Source organism: Trichinella spiralis, assembly GCF_000181795.1.
Source record: "Trichinella spiralis strain ISS 195 chromosome Unknown Scfld8, whole genome shotgun sequence".
Lineage (NCBI taxonomy): Eukaryota > Metazoa > Nematoda > Enoplea > Trichinellida > Trichinellidae > Trichinella > Trichinella spiralis.
In genome coordinates this window covers 1186225-1191032 of record NW_003526947.1, presented here as the reverse complement: position 1 = coordinate 1191032, position 4808 = coordinate 1186225, and positions in this window count along the sequence as shown.

Sequence of the window (4808 nt, the reverse complement as noted above, 5' to 3'; positions counted from 1 at the left end):
TCTTTCTTTCTCCTGTCAAACCTATGTATGCATTCTTACACTACTACTCTGCGAAAAATAATTAAGAATTAGAATTGTAAAAACAAATCGTATGAATTTCAAATATTATTACCATGCACTTTTATTCGGCTTCAATTACTTTCTATAACATGGCTATTGCATATTTGTTTATCTGATAATATTCATACAATTGATATAACAGATAATCACATAATTATTGTATCACTTACTTGCTTTTAACATGCAAATGAATTTAAGCATGTACGAAATGGTGAATGGTTGCCTTATGCAGGTTCCACTAATGGCTATATTGATGTGGTACTTGTGTGTCTGAAGCATTCATAAGAAACAAAAGTAATATAGGAATAGGAATATATCAATGTTAGTAATAATAGCGGAAAAACCAAATTTATTAGTCATATTGCGTAAATCAAGTATAGAATATCTGCACATTGTCAAATATCATTTACCTGTTGATTATAGAAGATATGCAAGTGTGATTACATTTGCGCACCTCCTCTTGTGGCGACCAACCAAGTAACCGATCACAAACGTGGCATTCTGCAATATTGTATGATAGTAAGTTCGGTTTGAGAAAACAACCTAATTCTTGATGAGTAAGAGCGTAATAGCATAAATTAAAAGTGATCTTTTATTAATTTGTTTGCTAAAATGAAAGCTCTTTTGCTTAAAGACATGTAAGGTGATGAACAATGCAAATAGTATGAAAATTCATTTCATCAAGTTCATTTAGCATATTAAAATCTACAATTAGTTGTGAAAAAAATTGAAATTATTATTCTTGATACTGACTGCACGCCATGCAAAATATTTTACATTACCATCAAATATTTAAACGGGAAATAACTTTATAAGAAAAGAGGAAGAACTAGTTAAGGAATAGACAATGCAATTTTATTACATACATTCTCTAAATGATCTCTAAAAGGAATTCCATTTTTCATTCTTATTACTGGAAATTATCAATCCAAGCATAGAATGAATGTCAGTAACAGAAAATAGAAAGCCGCTAGTTTTCAGCTGGCCTATTGTTGAAGTCCTACAATCATAACATATGAAACATAACTTATGTTTGAGTCTTAGATGATTTAAGTGATTACAATTAAAAACGCTGCTTGACTCATGGCCATATCACACTAATATTACGAATTGATAACCACAGAGAGTACATTCTGAAGAGTTGTACAAGAGTAAGTGTACAATATCAATAGCATATCACATTGACTGTGGTGAGTAAGAGCGTAATAACCTAATAGTAATGGATAACCTGAGGCAAGAAAGATCTTGACAGTTTCTCATATGCATATCATTTAGTGTAAGACTTCTCACGGCATTGATAAAACTTCAATTTCTGCAATACAATTCACTTCAATGGCACTGCGATCAATTCTGAAGCAACAAGTTTGAAAACAGCTGGAATTTTACAGAAAGGAAAGAAGGCTGCATTTCCAAGATAAAAAAATGTTGCACAAAAGTATCCAGTTTCAGAAAATACCATGTTTTAATGTGGAAAAATGTTTAAATTACACAACATCCGCCATCATAGTTAATTTTCAAAAAATATCAAAACCTAGAAATGTGCCAACGCTATAGGCCATTTATTCTGAAACTGCTGGGTAATCATTGCTTAAATATTGCACGGTACGCTAAGATAAAATAAATTTAATGAAGTGAAAAAGTTGAAGTTTCACAATACAGAAGAAGCATCAGTTATGCTTAAAATCGGAGAAAGAACTCCGCAAATTACAGAACCATTACTAAAACGGTGAAGAAGTCTCAGTAACTCACCATAGGAAAGAAGCTAAGCAGAGGAGGTGAATTAAACTGCACATGAAAAATTGGTACCGGTATTTTGGATAAACTGTTGGACAAAATGTGGGATAATGGATTGGGCTGTGGCAGGGTTCACCAATTATTCAGTAACTTTCTCATAGATTGCATAGTACATTCATCTTGCACTATATTGTTCGCACTCCATTCGTGATTAACAGGTTGTTTGATGTGAATCATATATGAACAGAACGGAAGCCAAGGAATGAAAGATCACTTACTTTGAAATTGAAGATGGTATTGAGAAGAAGAGCTTTGCGCGCTTCTTGACTGCTGCTCTACACCCTGAAAAACTGAATGATGATGATTAATTATTCCATTCTTCAAATTTGTTCAGGGTCAAGTGGAAAAAATTTGAATATGACATCGCACTAGGTGAAATCAAATCACGACACGATTAGTCCTAATAGCGTAATGACATCATCATAATCGAAACTTTAACTAATTATAAAAGTTATTAGGTTTTTATTATACCAATCAACGATTTTCCAAACATGGGGTGCATTACCATTAAATTACCTTATATGGACACAAATAATCATTTACCATTTTTAATGAAAAAACTTTTAGTTATGACGTGGAACTGTGTATATTTGTTTTTAGACTGCAAATGATGCTTTTAAAAAGCTTTTGCGTTTTACATTTCACTGTTAACAAAAGATTTTCTTATTGCTTAATTTTATTCTTGTAAGTTCGCTTTTGCATTTTATTTCTTCACAACTATGCTTATCAACAGACTGTTTTCACAGAAACGTTTCTGCTATTCGATATAAGCGCTTCAGAACTAATCAAATGTATTGTACAGAAATTTCCATTTTACAACAACAAGCAAATCTGAACTTCATTACAATATATATCATGAGCAAAATGGGCAATACAACAATAGCGTATAAATATGGAAAAAGACCATTTCTAAACTTGTAGACACTGTGCCACGGCAACGAACTAATCGTTATATTGAAAACATGGATTATCTGTAATATTGCAATAATAATGTTGTAATTGTATGTTTATTCACAACCCGTATTTGTCATTATGATTTCTGCACTTGAGCGTGTGGCATCTCTTTTTGCGTATTGGTTTATGTCGGTTCTTTGAGAAACAAACTGAAATTCATTATTATTTATTCTCATCATTCGAAAACACATCTCAAACCTTCGACACGAAAATTAGCACAAGCGAAGGATAAGCACTGAGGAGTGAAATAAATGAAAAATAGAATTGGCGGTCTCGTTATTTACAAATTATATATCTTGATTATCCAATTGCATTATTCTACAAAAATACAGAAGTAACAAATGAGCAGCCTGAAGAAGAGATAACTGAACAAAGAGATGTTAAATAAACGTGTTTATCTAAGTCATTTTTTGTTTTCATAATTTGACATGTAATGACTTTTTACGATGGCAACAGAGCGAAAAATATAATTTTCTTTGCTTTTAGTTTTGTTTGGTAAAATCAACAGAATTTCGATATGCAACAGATATTTTTTGATCTGGAATGTTGAACCATAATAATACATGAATTGCAACTTGAATGTTTAATCAACCCAGTAGTCGGTTTACTTTAGATATTGAGAGAGAAATTTAATACAATTTACACAAGATGTATAACCACAAATTTTTATTTTAAACAAAATTCCAGATTTTATTTTTTATTTAAATAAAACATAAGAAGAAAAACAATAACTCTTGTGAACAGGAGCGAAAAAAAAGATTGGAAAGATTAAATTCTTTTGCGAACTAGAAACATTTTCAGAGAACAGGCAGGTAAAATCAGAAAAGTATTTCGATGCTAACATTCAGCAATCACCACTCCTAGTTTTAGCTGAAAACTGCAACTGTAGACAATTTACCAATTTTAGACTATTTATTTGTATTTGAATAGCCTTCAACTAGCCTTCATCAGAGCAATATCTGACAAATAGAAAAGAACCTTAGCCATAAATCTTATTTAATTGTGAGCTAAGAAGGTAATTTATATGACAAGTGAAAGCAAATGTAGGCTGACATTTATTTTGAACATTATTTTTAAACTCGGATGGATAAATAAAAGTGAAGCACTTCGAAAGCAGAAAGAAAGCGATGAACAGCACCAACGAAGCAGAAAACCGCTTAAAGGTACTTCAAATTCACTCTGCAGTGGACATCGCATTGTTTGATGTCAGCATTTGTGCGTGATTAATAATCTCCTGTCAACATTAACAAAAGGCATTGGTGCCACAGAAATATCAATCGAAGTTGAGCTTCAATTGTAGATAAAATGAAAAATGAAAACTAAATGGTGTTTCAAAATGATTATTTAAAATGGAATTTAAACCGTCAAATTTATTTTCCTCTTTGGTCTTGCGTTTGAGTTCACTGCTTAGCATTCGAGGCTTATTAGCTGATGAGCGAAACAAGATCAGACATCATCATCCGAAATTTGCCTGCTGAAATTCTGATGCATACGACTTTCTGGATTGGACGGCAATGAGGGGAAAATGGACGCGGAAATGGATTCCGTTATTACTAATACTGGAGTAAGCGAGAAGTACACTATGAAGAAGGAAGTAAAATGCTGCTGGGCATAAAGCTTGACGCAGCTAACTGAGCTAGACAAATCAACCGGAACGGTGCATAAGCTATTTAAAAGAAAATTCAACACTGCGAATGCTATTTTATTATGTGAACAATGAAATGTAAAACTGAAGAATCATTAGTGTTATTGACTAAGATAACCACTTATTTAAAGCCATATTCAAATATTGCAAGACATCTTGTTAACATACACAAAGAATATGCAAATGTAAAGAAGTTAAACATTAGTTTCAAGCATATTAACTTTGTTATTGTTATAATCCCTTTAACGGAGTAAAAGATACCTAACACCATACCTTAAAAAGCTAAAAGAGTGAATTTTCTTAACAGCATAGAATTCAATGATATGATTAGTTTTCGAAAGAATCAATCGTACAG